Raw genomic sequence first — 19,488 nt, forward strand, 5'->3', positions numbered from 1 at the left:
CAAATGTATAGTTAACATTTCAAAAGGCAAATTTTAAATAAAGTTTTAAAAAATGTTTATTTATTTTTTGAGGAAGGGAGGGAGGGCGGAGAGAGAAAAAGAGCAGGGGAGGGGCAGAGAGAGAGGGAGAGAGAATCTCAAGCAGGCTCCACTCAGCAGAGCCGGATGCAGGGCTCAAACTCACAAACCATCTAACTCACGAACCCTGAGATCAATGACCTGAGCTGAAACCAAGTGTCTGTCGCTCAACTAACCCAAGCCTTTGAAGGTGCCCCTTCAAAGACAAATTTTGAAGAGCACTAATTATAAGTGATTAGTAATTAAGATCCCTTTGTTATTATATATAGGGTCTAATTAAGTAAGCAAATCAAGTATGATTTTTCAGTCATTTTAAATAGGATAACATGAGAATCTGTATTTTAAATCCTAATTAAATGTTCAGATTTTCTTTTAGAATTGCATAACACTGAAATTATTTTGTATGGATCTGTGTCAAAGATAACACTTTAGAATGTTTTGTGGGAAGCAGGCCTCCAGTAAACTCTTAAATCCAGCATTCTTTATGAAACGTTTAGAAAAATAAACTTTTTTTCTAAAAAAAACTCCCCCAAACCCTTAAGCTAACATTGAAGCTTTTAAATTAACTGTATCTAATTCATTTACATTCTTTTAATATTTGACATGAATTCTTATCTAGTATAATTTGTCAGTGCCTATCATATTTTTCTAGTTTTGAATATTGCCTTTTTTATGAAGAAGACCTTCATTAACAAAATTATATACGATGCTGCAATAAGGTAGGTGTGACCCAGTTGCAGGTTGGTACTGAGATAAGGTAGTGAGTCTCCTACTACATCTGTTTAGCTCTTACCATATCTGCCTTGGGAGCTTGGTCATGAATAACTCCATAAACCATCCAAGTGTCCAGGGTCACATCTTACTTGAATGCTTATCTGTGCTAAGAGCCGAGGTCCATGGTCATTGCTGTGAATGGTGCACTTCAAGGCCATGAATTACCTGGAGCTCTCAAGCGATCAGTGAGTGCATTCTCCTCTGGGTCAGGACAAGCTGTATATGGAGTCATGTTATCTGCTGGCTCCTTAAGAATGATGTGTGAGCAACCTTGACAAAAAAGCAATAGCTTTATAATCAATTAAAAAGATTCTCCAGTCTGGTTCAACTTGTGCTTAAACTTTTTCATTTACCATGTGCATACACGGTGGTTCATCACACAGTTATCCTATTTTCTGCCACATAGTATGGACTTCAATTTCCACTTTAATGACAACTGTTGTCACACTCAGTGACAACCGAGTTCTCTACAACTCTGTGACTGTCTTCATTTAAGATGTGCTTGCTCTGTGGTATAAATGGTAAAAATCGTAAATTGGAACTATATAGTTCTGGGTTCATATTATGACCCCACGACTATACCTGCATATCACTGACTGTATGCTTATCCCTTTCATGCAGAGGGTAGAGCTCATGTTAAGTGTTCTTACTGCAGTAAATTTTTAAAAAACAGAAGTGATACAGTTTTGATGACAAACTGGATGTAAGGTGTGGGAGAAAGAAAAATCGAAGGATGATTTTGAGATTTGCATTTTGGGAACTGACTGAATGATAGTGCCGTGTATGAGGGTGAGGCAACCTGGAAGGCAACATAAAGAGGATGAGAAATAAAGAGTCCATCATAGCTGGGCTGCCTTTTAGAAACCTTAGTTAGGTATCAAATAGCCACTTGTCTATTTGGTAGTTAACATAAAAGTAAAAACTAGTGGAAATGCAGAGGGAACTTGATAAGAGTGTAATTGTAGCAGAAGATTTTAATAAAGAATCATATCTCTAAAATAGAGCCAAGAATTCTTTTTATTTTCACTTCTCCAAACATAGCCCTTCCTATACCATTCAACCCAGATGGTTGCCTATTTTTAACCGCAGTCAACGTCAGAGCTTTTATAGTACATTCTCATTATAATAAAAGCATTTTCTTACCAGCGAGCCGTCAAATCTGTGCAGAATTCATACATCCTTTTAAACCGCCACAAACTCTCTATTTTTTTCTCTTTTAAATTCCTCCTTATTTTTTCATCCTGTCTTTCCCTTCTTATTAATTCCTCTTCTTTTACCTAACTCCTTAAATTGCTTAGACACTTTTGCATTTCAACTGACTTTTAGAATCCTTATATTTGGGATTGTATATCATTGTTGTTCTCCTCACAATTTCTTATTAGTAAATGCGTCAGATTATTTCATTGTGTTATGATTTGCTTTCTTTCTTGCCCATAATCATTGCCAATGTATTTTAAAATATTTTGATTCAGAGCATTGAGAGACTCATTTTAGCATCATCTCCTTTCTCTAGATTTATTGCTTAAGCTGGTGTATCTCCTACTCCATGGTTATATTAACTAGCACCAAAGCTATGCAGAGGTTATATAGAATATTTCTTTTTTAAAGTTTTATTATTTATTTATTTATTTATTCATTCATTCATTCATTCATTCATTCATTTGAGAGTGAGAGAGTACACAAGCGGGGGAAAGGGGCAGAGAGAGGGAGAGAGAGAAAAAGAGAGAGAGAGAGTCAGTGAATATAGGGAAGAGGTGCAGGGGGAGGGAGAGAGAGAATCTCAAATAGTTACATGCTCAGTACAGAGCGTGACCCAAGACCCTGACCCTGGGATCATGACCTGAGCCGAAATCAGTAGTCAGATGCTCAACCAATTGGGCCACCCAGTAGCCCTATACAGAATATTTCTGACTACCCCTAGTAATCCAGTTCATTTGGTATTTAATACTCTTTTTTAGTTCCTGTCCATTGAGCCATATCTCTCTATATAAGTTTTTAGTATTTCTTTTTAAGATCTTGGTTTGCTAACAAATTGATTTTAAGATGTTCTAAATATATCATTTGACTTTCATATGAATTTGTCCCCTCTGGTGTGTCTGCTGCAAGGTGAAAACCACTTTTAATACCCTGCTTTACAATTATCTTTTGTATTGACAATTAAGCACCCAGTCATCTATTTTTTCAAGCCTAAAATATCCCCCAAATGCTTTAACTTTTCTCCCCAAGATATTTTGGTTTGTTTGCCTTTTACTAAATCTTTCTGTTTTATAATTGTTAATTCAAACAAGACTCAGTGCTGAATGACCACCAAGATCAAGATAATTTATATAAAAGTATTTTGTAAACTATAAAATACTATTTAAACATAATGTATTTTTTTTTGCCATAATTTAGAGGAAAGATTTGTAGTTTAGAGAAAAAATTGTTCTTCTTAGGCTTTATTTCTCACAGGGACATATGTGTGTATACAAGTTTCTGGAGAGACCTTAGGTAAAAAGATATCTTGGCTGCGTCACCTTCTTGCGTGTGACTTTAATGGATAGTCTTTCAGCTTTAATTTAGTAATTTTGTCAAATAGAGAGAGAAAACTATTGTATAAATTTCAACAAAAGGCTTGAGGTAGTTTTAAAAGCAGACATGAAATTGGGTCTTCATAATAGGAGAAGAAACAACACATCAACATAATAAGAATGAAGTATAAATCTGATAGTAAGCTTGAAGGCAGCTGAGGTAGATGGAGAAATGTAATTGTATTTAGCTCTCTTTATGGGAAGGAAGAAATCACACAAATTTCTCAATGTAATCAATATCCTCCTCTCCCACTTCCTGAAAAACTCAAGAATCTCATTCTATAGGCAGAGTGATAGACATTATATGTAAGTATAGAGACACAATAAATGTTATTTCTTATTAAAAAATTTAAATGCAAAAATAGTAATGGTTTCCTGCTTATTGGCTTAGTGTTTCATATTTGTAATTGCTAAGAATAAAGATAAGTGCTATTGGGATACTCTGTTAAATGAAATTTTGAGCTAAATGAGTCTCATGATGTGTAAAAAAAAAATAAAGGAAATAGTGTATTGATTGCATACATTGAATTAAAAAATGCTATCGTATTGCTTAGTTAATTTTTTTCTGATGTAAAAAATACAGAATCAAAGATTTCCTTGAATGGTGGTACGTTAATTGCAATTTTAATTCCCAGTTTAATTTCTTTAAGTATAAATAACTTGATATGGTAATGTTCTTAGCAGATTTTTTTTTTAACGGAAGCCATGGGAGCAAAATGTGTATTAGGTAAATGTCCACACAAGTCATGTTTTCCAGTAGATTTCTTTAGTTCAGAATGTGTCTTGTCCTTCCAAAACTGTTCTTTGAACAAATATCATTGATCAGGAAAGCAGTTGTAATTTCCAGTGGAAAAAAAAGGATAATTATTTACCTAGGAGACCATTTTACACAGATAACTGGTGTATTTGACCTCATCTTATGAACAATTAAATGCACCATCAATGGAAATGTTAGCTGAGCGTGCAAAAGAATCAATCAGATACTTCTCAAGAGTGTTCTTATTCACATATGGTTATATTTGTTTATTACAGAATTATCTGGATATTATACTCTATGAAATAGACTGTGAGTAGAGTATGAAGCAGAGTGTTCTTACTCACATATGGTTATATTTGTTTATTACAGAATTATCTAAATATTACACTCAATGAAATAGAGTGTGAGTAGAGTATGAAGCAGGCATATGTTTACTTAGCCATCTCTTAGAAAGAGGAAATTTTCCAACTGATTTTAAGCAGTGATTAAATATTATAAAAGTAAACGTGCTATCATTATTGCAAACTTTTCATGACAGATTAGTATTACATTTTAAAAGCTGGGTTCAAATAAATTATTATATAAAAATAAGAGTCACTTTTGCTCTGAGAGTAATTCCCATTCCTTACAGTGTGAAGTAACATGGGAAGCTCTATGTTCTGTTTTATTTTTAGTGACTGGTTAAATTTGGACTATTTCAGATAGAATGAGATAAAGCTTTATTTTGTGCCTTATTTAATTTCCAGAAACTGTTGACCAGAGAGAGAATATTAGGGATTAGTTTTGTTATGTGGTAGCAACTAGCAATACATCCCTGTGGGAACATGTTAAATGAGTGTAAATCAGCTTAAATTAGTTGATATTTATTTGGTGCTCACATTTCACATGAGCAAGGATATATAAATAAGTGTTGTTGGGGTCAAGAATGTTCTGTCTTCAGGGCGCCTGGGTGGCTCAGTTGGTTGAGCGTCCGACTTCGGCTCAGGTCATGATTTCATGGGCTGTGGGTTCGAGCCCTGCGTGGGGCTCTGTGCTGACAGCTTGGAGCCTGGAGCCTGCTTCGGATTCTGTGTCTCCCCCTTCGGATTCTGTGTCTCTGACCCTCCCCCATTCATGCTCTGTGTCTCTCTCTGTCTCAAAAATAAATAAACATTAAAAAAAATTAAAAAAAAATAATGTTCTGTCTTATTCTAGGTTCTTGTAGCTGAAGTAAGAATCAAATTGACATAATAGATATTAGCAGGAGAAAATCAAATTTAATTTAGTACGTACAGGGAATCCACATAGACATGGAAGTTCCAAAGGCAGTCAGGAAAAATGAGGTATATATGTTATCCTGAAATAAGAAGGAGTGGGAAGAGGTCTGGAACTTCAAAGGGAGAGAATGCAATTCACAGGAAAATAAATAAAAGTGAATATATGGTAAACAAATGTTTGTCTTGCCATAGATGCGTTTTTCAGATAAAACTTATTTCTGGTAAACACTTATTTTGGGAAAGAGCCCCAATGTAGATTTTTTTGTGCAGTTAAGGGAGGGGCAAAAATTTCTCTTGAGACTGTAAGGTCTCAGTTGTCTTTAGCTCAAAGTACTACATATGCCAAGTGGCCCAACTTGGCTCCTACACTGTTTATCTTACTAATTTCTTGAAAAGTAAAAAAAAATAATGTGAAATATAATACTAAGTCTCAAACCTTTCCTGGAGAGATTTGGATATATACATATTTTATTTTTATGAACTCTAAGTAGGTACATATGTTTAAATGCATAATGGAAATTAATGGTGTGTAAAGCTAATAATTTATTGGCTAGGTACTTCACTTTTAAGAACTGAATCAGGTAAAAAAGTTCAAGGAAAAAAAGAGTAAATGGCAGAGAGGCAAGAGCTCACAACTTAGAAAGTGCTTGAGGACTGAATTTTGTAGCTTTTTTACATCCATTATTTCTCTGTTCACAACTCTAACTTCACTTGGATGATTTGCATCGGTAGTGTCTTAAAGTGCTTTGTCAGTCTGGAGACTAAGAGTCTAGTGTAAATATAGTTGCTGCTTGGAGCAGGAGTAACCACTCAGGGTATCAGTAGACTTTTATTAATGAGCTCAACACTACTCCATTTGATCACATCATTCATTCTCTTGCCTAAAGTTTTTCATTTGTGTCTTCAGGATAATGTAAAATCCATGGTGTTGTATATAAAGTGATTTATAATTTGTCCCTGCCCACTTCACTGGCCTCATCTGCCCTTATTTGTCTTAGTCTAAAGGCTCTCCTTTAGCCATATTGCCCTAAAGGAATGTGCTCACAGTTGGTTTTTTTTATGCAGAATTTTTCTTTGCAACTAGTAGAAGTTATATTGGACTGTTCATGACCTGATTATGAAGCCTTTCCTGTTGAGAATACCTTTTATTTTATTTTATTTTATTTTATTTTATTTTATTTTATTTTATTTTTAACGTTTATTTATTTTTGAGACAGAGAGAGACAGAGCATGAACAGGGGAGGGTCAGAGAGAGGGAGACACAGAATCTGAAACAGGCTCCAGGCTCTGATCTGTCAGCACAGAGCCCGACGCAGGGCTCGAACTCACGGACTGCGAGATCATGACCTGAGCTGAAGTCGGCCGCTTAACCGACTGAGCCACCCAGGCGCCCCAAGAATACCTTTTATTTTAAGTAAACTAATGGGTAGGACGAAGTGCAAATAAAAAGGAAAGCAAAATAGATATTGTGATTTTTTGGCTTGTTTTTGAAAATTAAATCTTAAAAAAGGAGGAAAAAGGAATATGATTCTTGGAACTATTGACCTTTTTCTATTATTCTGTTTCTGGGAATGAAGTAGAGACAGGTTTAGAAAGGATCTCTAATGTCACGGTAGAACTCAGAAAGCCAGTGTAAGTCACTGACTTTAATATTTCCAATATTCCAATATTAAACATTAACAATTTACATGAAGAATCATTTAAATGCACATGGAGGTTATGAGCATGTCTGTGGGCATGTGAGGCCCATATATACATACTGCATAAATGCATGCACACACACATATGCAGATATACACACTCTTTTTATGTCCTCATCCTCTTCTATAACATTTCACTAAATGATGTATTTTCTCATTGATCAGACCTTGGCTTTTTAATTTTATTTTATACTTTTCCACTAGGAATAAATTATATATTTTAGCTATATTTTCTGTAATCCCATAAATATTTCAGTGTAGTGTGATATATTGTCTATAACAATTAAGAGATAGTAATAAGCATGTGAAGGACTCTAGTGAGGAACCCACTCCCAGGCTATCATCAGTTCAAACATCAATATCAGAATCCTTATATATGAACAAAAGTGGAATTAAAAATATTTTCCAAGGTGTATAGTTGGCAAGAAAGTATTGTTTGGTCTTATCTGCTCTTGCATAATTGGATCATATGAATAACCAAGCCTAACCTTGCAGGGAGTGGTCATGTGGGTCTTGAGACCCTTTCAAGAGTGTTCCCACTTAACAGAGGATTCTGTTGTCTGATTCCACCAGCCTATTAGCTGAACCTGCCCTTAGTATATTTTCACATTTTTTGTTGGTATGAACCTTTCTTTCAGTGTATTTGTTGTTATGCACAGAAAGAACAGGAACCTCTTTGATCTTACAGAACAGGAATGATTGTTTTAGGTGGCAGAATTTGCTTTATGACTTGCTCTCTCTGTTTAATGTTTGGTCACAAGGTTGTTGGGGAGTAGGGTCTGATGCCTCCACTTTCCCTCTTTACGTTGGAGGTTACAAATGAGCACCTCAAAGAACCTGATAATTGTGAGCCAACAAATTGCCTTAGGTCAGTTTTTATGGTTCTAGTTACAACTTTTATATTCAACTGTTTCTTTGACATACCCTCTTAGACTCCTCAATGTAAGTATGTCCAAAGGCAAATTTATGCTATTTCTTTTCCAAATTGTCCACATCTCTGAAATAGCAACTACTGTCCATTCTTTGGGGGCAGTTCCAAAGAATGGAATCATTCTTAATGCCTCCTATTCTGTGACACAACAACAATCAACAGATCCCATGGATTTTATCTCCTTAGTATCCTGCAAATCTATCCATTTCTATTCCTCTCAGTCATCACCTTACTCATCTAAACTATCAGAACCTCTTTACAACAAGTGCTGTTATAACTGGTTTACCTATGTCCACTCTGGTTCCATTCCAAACCATTCACCGCATGGCAACCAGAGTTTCCTTTGTGAAATGTAAATATAATTGTGTGACTGCTTGCTAATGCTTGTTAAAAGTTTTCCATGTGTCTTGGGATGAACACAAAACTTCTTACTTAATATGTCCTAAATTTCCAGTACAATCAGGATTCTCCTCATCTTTTCATTTTCATCTCACATCCTTGATTTTTCCTCTGCTCAGGAGTCCTACTTTTTTTCCCTTACTATTCCCATCACACTAACCTTCTTTATCCTTATAATATTCTACCTTATTTTTCTTTGCAGAGTAGAATATGTCTTATCTTTTTTTTTAATGTTAATGTAAACATCACTTTGTCATTTATGTCCAGTCCACCTGATTAGGTCAAATTCAGGATTACAGGAGAGCATAGCAAGGCAGGGGCAAAAGGGCTCTCCTGTTAAATTTATGTATATTTAGGTTAGTCATCATTTTTTGTCTCTTTCACTGGACTCTAATTTCCACAAGGGACCAGTCATGCCAGCTTTTCCATACCACTGTCTCCCCTAGTACCTAATTCTTTGCCTACCATGTAGTAACACTTAATAAATAGGTGAATAAATTCATGTGAAACTTTTTCAAATGTATATGATCTACAATAGAGCAAAAATAAAATGATAAGCACTTTATTGGAGATTCAGGAGAGGGGGCGCCTGGGTGGCTCGGTTGGTTGAGCGTCTGACTTCAGCTCAGGTCATGATCTCACAGACCGTGAGTTCGAGCCCCGCGTCGGGCTCTGGGCTGATGGCTCGGAGCCTGGAGCCTTTTTCCGATTCTGTGTCTCCCTCTCTGTCTGCCCCTCCCCCCTTCATGCTCTGTCTCTCTCTGTCTCAAAAATAAACATAAAAAAAAAAAAAAAAAAAAAGAGATTCAGGAGAGAAAAATCCTGAGTTTTCCAGGAAGCAAGAAGTGGTAAATAAAACATTTTTATCTATTAACAGGAATGTGAGATGATTAAGTACCACCTTGTCTTTATTTACTGTCTTATCAATTCTGTTTTAAAAATATGAAAATATAATAGCATTCTGCTGATGTTACAGGTTTTTATTGTTTTTTTTTCCCTTAATGGTTTCATTTCTTAACATTAGAGGCTCCTAAAATGAGAGTTACAAGAACATGATCATGATTTTACCTGATTCTTGACTAAATTTTGTCTCATTTTCACCTCACTAATCTGTTTTACTCATCTCTCATATCCCACTGCCTTATTTCTTTGTCTACTTCCTTCACAATTCACACTAGAAAATACATTTTGTATTGAGACCCAGTACACATTTCTTACTAAATGATTATAGATGAATATGAATATATGCTCAGTGCAGCATATAACCTGAGGAACACAGAACAAAACACTACATGATTATAGTTGCATCCTTCCTACCATGAACAAAAAAGACCCTACTTCCATCTGATGCATTATCATAGTAATGGCCCATAGGCTGATGCGTCTATGAGTAATTTACGAAGACTGTTCCCCAGATGCTTTTATTTTGCTTAAATCACTAATGATGAAAGGAGAGGAAATGAATTTAATGTAATTTTGTTAAAAGAAATATATTGAATCAGAATAGTAATGGACAATGTGGAATCCCTTTAATTGAAGTGTTTAATATAAGAAAGAAGACTTACCGCTCTGTTATGGTTGGTGTAGGCTTAGATAATTTCTGTCTCATATCCTGGTGATCTTTCTTTTACTAGGTGAGTCAGAAAAAAATATTTTAAAATATGTAAGTTAACATGTTAGCTTTTTCCTAATGGAAGAATATTTAGTTAAAGTGAAAATTTTAAAATTAATACATTGTATTAGCTTTTTTATTACCAAGAGTATTTATAACCTTAATGCTTGATATGGTATATATTCTGGCTCTATGCATTTAGTGCAAAATGGGGCATAATCCTTTTTGTGTGTGTATTAATGTGGTTATGGCTTTTTACATAAGTGTTTGAATAGTTTCTTTAAAATTATTCTTAATGAGATTTAACAGTATTTTAGTTAAGAAAAAAGAATTTTAAATTCTTTTTAATGAGATACAATTTGGAGTCCTCCTTTCCATATGGCATGCTCAATTTGGTGATGCACATTTCAAATAATCACAGCATTTATGAAAAAATTGGTCCTATTCTCTTAGCTTCTTTGTCAGCAGAGAGAGGAAGCTTCTCTGCTTATCCAGTACTCAGTATGACCGCTGTTGTCCTGTATTTCTAAACTTTGTCAGGTATGTTCAAAGTTTAGATTTGTAGGAAGTCAGCAAAGACCAAGGAATGATGATTGAGGCTTATTTATTCTTGTGGATCTAAGGAAGGAATGGTAGGTCATTTGAAACTGCATGTTTACAGATTTGTTAGCAGTCTTAAATTGTGATTAAGATAGAGATGGAGCACTTTGAAAATTATATGTTTTGATTTCCATTAAGAAAAAGTAAACAAAAAACCAAAAAAAAGAAAGAAAAGAAAAAACCTCAGGGCCTGACAGTTTCATTGTTAAATTCCTTCAAGGAACAGTTAATCCAGGGCGATATAATTCAGGGCATGGACAAAGGTAAAAAATTACCCAAATCATTTAATTATTAAGCTAAACTGATTCTAAAATACTGAGACAAAGCACAAACTGTGAGCTAATGTTCTCCTAGTTGAGTTAATAAGACCCTAATCCTTTGAGATACTCTGTCAAAACTAAGAATTTTGGCAGGTGTGTTTCGTTAATCTTATGAAAATTATTCTACTCTTGGAGATCCACAATAAACATTAACTCATTAAAATGATCTGGAAAGTCCTTTACGAAATAAATAAATATGTTTAACATAGAGTTGCCAATTTTTTTTTTTTTCTGATAAATACGGGTTTAATGATACATTGTTCTTCACACAGATGGCTACAGAGGGTTTATAATCCGGGCTATATAGCCATGCAACACAGACCAATTAGCTGAGTGGCTTACTAGATACAGTGCTAGATTGGCTTTTCAAGGAACATATGTTGAGATACAGAAATATATACTAAGGTCACTTTCAAGAGATAGATATAAAATTCCTATAGTAGTAAATTGACAAACTAAAAACAAGTTTACATTAGAAACTAAATCAAAACAAAATAAAATATCAAACAAGCAAAAGGGCACTTACTAAATGTTAATTACCTTAATGATATATAGGAGTAGAATAATATTAATAACATCATATATATCCTCTATCATTTGTCTAGTAATAGAAAGTACGTATTATAATAAATTCAACCTCTTAAAAAATTAAATAATTTTCTCCTCTCTCCACCTGCAAAGTTTTCCCTAATATTTTTTACCTTATAACTTTTTATCCATTGCCTTTATCTTCTGATATCTATAGGTCATACTGGAAAATCTACAAACATTGGTTGAAAATCAAATAAAACATTATACCTCTCAAAAACTGTATTTGTTTCATATGGTTTGAGTCATGTACTCAATCTCTTATCCTTATTGATTGTGAAAGTTTTAGATGACATGTAATTCCCAAGGGTATTTTTCTGTTTTTCTGTATATTTAGAGTGTTTGTGGTAATCAAGTTCTGAGCAGGTATTTAAGGATGTATTTTGTCCTCTAGTCTGCATAGTTTAAGTGCTTAGCCACTTTGATTCAGAAAATCTTGCCAAGGTACCATGCCATAAAATTCCTTAAGGATTTTTATTCTGTAACAGTCATTTTTATTTTATTTTTTATTCTTTTCGAGAAAGTGAGCAAGCAGGGGTGGGTCAGAGAGAGAAAGAGAGGGAGAGAGAGAGAGAATCCCAATCAGGCTGCACATTGTCAGCACAGAGCCGGACTTGGGGCTCCAAGTCACGAACTGAGAGATGATATAACCTGAGCCAAAACCAAGAGTCAGGTGCTCAACCGACCGAGCCACCTAGGTGCCCCAAAAGTGATTTTTAAAACAGATATCATCACAAATGGGTATTCATAAAACTATATTACATTAAGGTAGAAATGGCTCTGTGAAAGTTTTGAAAGTCCAGTTTAAGCTATTGTGAATATCAACCACAATTATGCAAAAACATAAACACATGCATGGCAAAAATTCTCTACTTTACAAAATGCATAGTTTCAAAAATAGGTGTATTTAATCTTCGTAAAATAGAAAACCTATAAGTTATATATAATTAAATATCTATTTAAATAACAGCGAGTATGGGGATGCCTGGGTGGCTCAGTCAGTTAAGCGCCTGACGTCGGCTCGGGTCATGATCTCAAGATTCGTGAGTTTGAACCCCGCGTGGGGCTTTGTGCTCACAGCTCAGAGCCTGGAGCCTGCTTTTTATTGTGTGTCTTCCTTGCTTTTTCTACCCCTCCCCTGCTTGCTTGCTCATACATGCGCACATTCTCTCTCAAAAATAAATAAACAAAAAAGAATGGTGAATATGAATGTATGTGTAAAAATAATATAAGAAGAGCAAATTTTGTTCGTATTTTCCCCCCTAAATACTAACATTTTAACATTCAAATCATGAATATTCCCATATGATGATATACTTAGTAGTTACCCAGGTCAGTGAGTTAACTATATAAATAAATACATATTTTATACACACACACACACACACACACACACACACACACACATACACACACACACACACACACACACATATATATATATATATATATATATATATATATATGCAGGCTTACATAATTGTATGAAAATTCTTTCATTCAGGCAATCTCAGAGATAACTTGTCCTTTTTAAAACATGTCACTAGCCTGTTATTGACATTTTGGCCGAGAAATAGTGCTTAATCTTTTTTTTATCTTGACTGCATTACCAAGAATTGGTTGTCAGTTTCCGTAAATGATGATAGTGAACCCTCCAAAGGTCAGCTAATATCAGCATGACTCTGGTCTTTGTAAATAGTTAAATATTATGAGTTTATTTTGCAAATTGCCTAACTTTTCTTTTTGGAAAGTTGAGAGTTGCAGGTTTGAGAAAAGATTGGACAAGATTACAGCTACTCTCATTAATTCATGGATGATTGTTTGCTGCTAATAACTCTGTTACTAACTCCATAGTAAAGAGGAACAGACATGCTACTTTCTCAACCCCAGTCTCTTTCCCCATAGTCTATGCATATACTGTGTTTATTTTTAATGTTTATTGATTTTGGGAGGGGGCGAGAGAGAGAGAGAGAGAGAGAGAGAGAGAGAGAAAGAGAGAGAGAGAGGCAGACAGAGACAGACTGCAGGAAGTGGCAGAGAGGCAGGGAGCAAAGGAGAGAGAGACTCCCAAGCAGGCTCCATGCTATCAGTGCAGAGCCCCACGTAGGGCTTGATCTCATGAACTGTGAGATCATGACCTGAGCCAAAATCAAGAGTCTGATGCTTAACCAACTGAGCCACCCAGGCACGCCATGCACTGACTATATTGCTCTAATAGTACATTTATTTTTTTGTCAAGTGAAAAACAAAGGCTTTATATCTATTTTGTGTAGATAGTTGATTCTTATATTTGACTCATTTTTGTGCTTTAGTTCTTTTATGCTGGGCTGGAATTTAAATAAATACATTACTAAATAAATAAATAAATAAATAAATACTGAATTCATTGAGCATTATTATGTGTCAGGCATTTCAGTGAGCATTATTAGTTCATTTTATTCCCTTAAGAACCAAATGAAGAAGTTAATATTATTACATTTACTTTCCAGTTGAGGATAAGGTTTAAAAAGATTAAGTAATTTACCTAAGTTAGCATTAATCGAGTTATAAGTTAAATGTTTGATTATTAATTTATGGTATGATTATTAGCAATATTATAAAGTTGGGGTTAAAATCATTCACTTTAGATTTAGAAGCTCTTTTATGTAGATGGCGGTGTTGTATTCATATCTACATCTCTATTATAGAGTACAATGCTTTATTTTAGTAAACCATCCATAAATGTATTTGTATGAATACACATGACTTACCTTTATGAGTAAGGTTACCCTTTTTCTGTTATGAAACATTTAAGTTTTATAGCACCTATTGGTTTTATATAAGCCAGTTTGTTTCTTATTTAAAATTTACAGTTATTTTTAAGAACATAGAAATTTTAAGAAAATCATATTAATTTGCATTTTTCCATTTCAAAATCAATGAGTATAAATGAATATGAGTAATTTTTATGTGGATTAACTAAACAAAGATAAATTGAACATGGTGTGACATTGTTTTATTTTTTCCATCTGAAATTGGAATAAAATATTTAATTTCAAATTTCAGGCAGACAATACAGGATAATAAGCAAAATTTTTGTTACAATTAGATATCCACTAAAATTCTAAGCAAGACTTTGGTTTTAATGTTACGGCCCAGTCACAAAACAATTTTAAATTTGATTACTATAAAATTTAAAGGCAGGAGTGTTTATTTACATCTATCAGCTATGCTTATTTAGTTTTAAATTCTGCATTATTAAATTCTTCCACCACTTTCAATTCAAGATATAATTTAAATAGTTTAACGAGTCTTTGACTGACTGAAAAGATGTATCTCTTATGATAAGGCAAAATAGGATATTTTTATTACCAGTGTGGACTATTTGAGCACATTCTTAGATTTAGTTTATCAGAAAATCTGCACCCATCATTAAAATCACTTCTGGGTACAGGCACAAAATAATAATTAACTGAAATTCATCAACTATGATCAGGGAGAAGAGGCAGTTTTTGTTTAATAAGAGCTCCAAAGACATATATAAATGAAGTAAGATAACAATCTATATTAAAATGGTTATAATCACTAAATGGTTTCAGATCCTTAGCTAGCATGTTGTAGCATTCATAGTTCTTGGAAAAATAGCTAATATATAAATAAAATATTAATGTTTATGAATAATGCAAATCAAAAGTATGTCAATGCTGTATTAGCCTTAAGAATTATATGATAAAGTAACAATAAACTATCTGTGTATCTATCTATCCTGAAGATACACTTTTTTTCTTTAATTGAAGTACAGTTGACACTGAAGATATATGTCTTTCATTCCTTCATAAAAGGAGCTGAATTACTGTTTGGAAAGATAGCTTAAATGAATGATCTAAAATTATTTTTTAGTTGAGTGATTGACATAGAACACTAATATACATTTTTATATTTCTTAACTTCAAAATATTCCTAGATGTGCTACTATAACCAAAATAGATTATAATAAGTTGGCAGATACTCTTAACATTCTCCACATGTTCCATATAGATACTCCATAACTGGTATCAGGAAATGATGCTATAGCCAAATAATATGATGAGAATAGTCCAGTTTCTGCCTCGTATTAAACGAACTCCACATCTTAGTTTTTTCTTTTATAAAATTATAATGCGGAACGATAATTTTCAAAATACTTTTTAAATCTAATTTTTATGATTCGGTGAGGAGGTTTGAGAGCCTTTTTTCTTTTTTTTTTCCTTTTTGCTTAAATAATGTGAATGTTCTTTCTTTAGAATTTGTTAAGCTTGTGCAAATTTCTGCAAAATTCCCTTTAAACTGTTTCTACCCTTCAAGTAACATGATTCTTCTAAATAAATACAAGAGAGCAAAAAGGAAGTAGTTTCAAAAGTTAACGTGACAGTGACATTGGAGTCCAGAATGTATAGTTATTTTAGGCTGATTTCTCTCTAATATCGAGAGTAGTTTCTTTCACAAATCATAAGCTAGACACTTTCCATATTATGAAAAGTTCTATAACTAACATGGTTGAGTTTAGTATTAAAGTATGTAATATTCATGAACAGTGGCAAGAGTGTGATTTTGGGTAAAGTCTTTGATTAGGAAATAGTTAAATGTAGCAAATAATTCAATAACTCAGATAGTTTTAAACATGTTAGTGACATAGAGAGTTTAGAATGTAATGAGAATAGGGGCGCCTGGGTGGCGCAGTCGGTTAAGCGTCCGACTTCAGCCAGGTCACGATCTCGCGGTCTGTGAGTTCGAGCCCCGCGTCAGGCTCTGGGCTGATGGCTCGGAGCCTGGAGCCTGTTTCCGATTCTGTGTCTCCCTCTCTCTCTGCCCCTCCCCCGTTCATGCTCTGTCTCTCTCTGTCCCAAAAATAAATAAAAAACGTTGAAAAAAAAATTAAAAAAAAAAAAAAAGAATGTAATGAGAATAAATATAAGTTTTATAAATACAAGTCAATTTCCAAATTTCAAATTTCCAATTCTTCATTTATCATATTATTTAAGTAGTACTACTAACTGAAACAAATGCTGGAGTTACGAATACTAATTACTAGGGAGAGTAAAACCCAATTCTCTTGTTTATAGAACTTGAATATTTCAAGTGATATTGATTAAAAGGTGGTGGGAAAGTCCATAGATTTATGGAATATTGCATTTGCCTCCCTTGACAAAGAAGTATTACGTCTTGCCACTTACATTAGATTCCACAGTTAAGTCAGTGGCCATATAAAGATTTTCGATGCTTTTTAAAAATTAATAAATTGTATTTAGTTTATATCTGAAGAGGTTAAAAGGCTTGGTGATTTAAATATGGCAGTAGAGGTCCATGAACGTTATTATGTGCTTAGCAATATTTTAGGTGCTCAGACAACATGGATAAAGAAAGCACTTGGCCTCCAATCATATAGAGGATTATAGACAGTGGACACCAAACCCAACAAATGATTAAAACTTTTTCTTTTTTTTTTTTTTTTGAGTTTTTTTAAATTTTATTATTTTTTAAATTTACGTCCAAATTAGCGTATAGTGCAACAATAATTTCCAGAGTACATTCCTTAATGCCCCTTCCTCATTTAGCCTATCCTCCCTCCCACACCCCTTCCAGTAACCCTCTGTTTGTTCTCCATATTTATGAGTCTCTTCTGTTTTGTCCTCCTCCCTGTTTTCATATCATTTTTGTTTCCCTTCCCTTATGTTCATCTGTTTTGTCTCTTGAAGTCCTCATATAAGTGGAGTCATATGATATTTGTCTTTCTCTGACTAATTTCACTTAGAATAATACCCTCCAGTTCCATTACATAGTTGCAAATGGCAAGATTTCATTCTTTTTGGTTGCTGAGTAATACTCCATTTTATATATATATATATATATATATATATATATATATATATAATTATATATATATTTATATATATATTAATATATATATATAAATTTATATATATATATTAATATATATATAAATATATATATAATTATATATATATTTATATATATATACCACATCTTCTTTATCCGTTCTCCATCAGTGGACATTTGGGCTTTTTCATACTTTGGCTATTGTTGATAGTCCTGCTATAAATATGGGGGTGCATGTGTCCCTTCAAAACAGCACACCTGTATCCTGTGGATAAATGCCTAGTAGTGGAATTGCTGGGTCATAGGATAGTTCTATTTTTAGTTTTTTGAAGAACCTCTGTACTGTTTTCCGGAGTAGCTGCACCAGCTTCCATTCCCGCCAACAATGCAAAAGACATCCTCTTTGTCCACATCCTCACCAACATCTGTTGTTGCCTGAGTTGTTAATGTTAGCCATCTGACAGGTGTAAGGTGGTGTCTCATTGTAGTTTTGATTTGTATTTCCCAGATGATGAGCAATGTTGGGCATTTTTTCCTGTGTCAGTTGGCCATCTGGATCACTTCTTTGGAGAAGTGTCTATTCATGTCTTTTGCTCATTTCTTCACTGGATTATTTGTTTTTTGGGTGTTGAGTTTGATAAGTTCTTTATAGATTTTGGATACTAATCCTTTATCTGATATGTCGTTTGCAAATATCTTCTCCCGTTCTGTCGGTTGCCTTTTAGTTTTGCTGATTGTTTTCTTCCTGTGCGGAAGGTTTTTATTTTGATGAGGTCCCAGTAGTTCATTTTTGCTTTTGTTTCCCTTGCCTCTGGAGACATGTTGAGTAAGAAGTTGCTGCGGCCAAGATCAAAGAGGTTTTTGCTTGCTTTCTCCTCAAGGATTTTGATGGCTTCCTGTCTTACATTGAGGTCTTTCATCCATTTTGAGTTTCTTTTTGTGTATGGTGTAAAAAAGTGGTCCAGGTTCATCGTTCTGCATGTGTCTGTCCAGTTTTCCCAGCACCACTTGCTGAAGAGACTGTGTTTATTCCATTGGTTATTCTTTTCTGCTTTGTCAAAGAATAGTTGGCCATACGGTTGTGGGTCCATTTCTGATTTCTCTATTCTGTTCCATTGATCTGAGTGTCTGTTCTTGTGCCAGTACCATACTGTCTTGATGATTTCAGCTTTGTAGTATAGCTTGAAGTCTGGGATTGTGATGCGTCCTGCTTTGGTTTTCTTTTTCAAGATTGCTTTGGCTATTTGGGGTCTTTTCTGGTTCCATACAAATTTTAGGATTATTTGTTCTAGCTCTGTGAAGAATGCTGGTGTTATTTTGATAGGGATTGCATTGATTATGTAGATTGCTTTGGGCAGTATCGACATTTTAACAATATTTGTTCTTCCTATCCAGGAGCATGGAATATTTTTCCTTTTTTTGTGTGTCTTCTTCAATTTCTTTCATAAGATTTCTATAGTTTTCAGTGTATTGATTTTTCACCTCTGTGGTTAGATTTATTCCTAGGTATTTTATGGTTTTTGGTGCAATTGTAAATGGGATGGATTCCTTGATTTCTCTTTCTGTTGGTTCTTTGTTGGTGTATAGGAATGCAACCGATTTCTGTGTATTGATTTTATATCCTGCAACTTTGCTGAATTAATGAATCAATTCTAGCAGTTTTTTGGTGGAATCCTTTGGGTTTTCCATATAGAGTATCATGTCATCTGCAAAGAGTGAAAGTTTGACCTCTTCCTGGGCGATTTGGATGCCTTTTCTTTCTTTGTGTTGTCTGATTGCAGAGGATGAGACTTCCAATACCATGTGGAATAACAGTGGCGAGAGTGGACATCCCTGTCTTGTTCCTGACCTAAGGGGGAAAGCTGTCAGTTTTTCCTCATTGAGGATGATATTAACGTTGGGTCATTCATATATGGCTTTTATGATCTCGAGGTATGCTCCTTCTATCCCTACTTTCTGGAGGGTTTTTAAGAAGAAAGGATGCTGTATTTTGTCAAATGTTTTCTCCGCATCTATTGAGTGGATCATATGATTCTTGTCCTTTCTT

At 34.2% G+C, this 19,488-nt stretch overlaps 1 protein-coding gene across 3 annotated transcripts in view; it reads left to right on the top strand.

Annotated features, from left to right (window-relative positions):
* KCNT2 (potassium sodium-activated channel subfamily T member 2) overlaps positions 1-19,488 on the top strand; it is a 359,890-nt gene that overhangs the window by 142,497 nt on the left and 197,905 nt on the right. The gene's annotated exons all lie outside the window — the stretch shown is intronic.

This window comes from Panthera leo, chromosome F3 (assembly GCF_018350215.1).
Source record: "Panthera leo isolate Ple1 chromosome F3, P.leo_Ple1_pat1.1, whole genome shotgun sequence".
Taxonomy (NCBI): domain Eukaryota; kingdom Metazoa; phylum Chordata; class Mammalia; order Carnivora; family Felidae; genus Panthera; species Panthera leo.